General features: G+C 54.0%; 1 protein-coding gene across 1 annotated transcript in view; it reads left to right on the plus strand.

The window, feature by feature from the left end:
* CLPB (ClpB homolog, mitochondrial AAA ATPase chaperonin) overlaps window positions 1-224 on the plus strand; it is a 63,068-nt gene that overhangs the window by 41,843 nt on the left and 21,001 nt on the right. The gene's annotated exons all lie outside the window — the stretch shown is intronic.

Here is a 224-nt window from a genome sequence, read left to right on the forward strand (position 1 = left end):
CGGGTTTGATTCCCCACTCCTCCACTTGCACCTCCTGGATGACCTTGGGCAAGCCACAAGTTCTGGCAGAGCTGTTCTTGAAAAAGAGCAGTTCTCTCAGAGCTCTCTCAGCCCCACCGACCTCACTGGGTGTCTGTTGTGGGGAGGGGAAGGGAAAGGAGATAGTAAGCCGCTTTGCGACTCCTTCGGGCAGTGAAGGGTGGGGTATAAATCCAATTTCTTCT

The sequence above is a fragment of the Gekko japonicus genome, unplaced genomic scaffold (genome assembly GCF_001447785.1).
Source record: "Gekko japonicus isolate JY-2015 unplaced genomic scaffold, Gekko_japonicus_V1.1 scaffold4619, whole genome shotgun sequence".
NCBI classification, from domain to species: Eukaryota; Metazoa; Chordata; class Lepidosauria; order Squamata; family Gekkonidae; genus Gekko; species Gekko japonicus.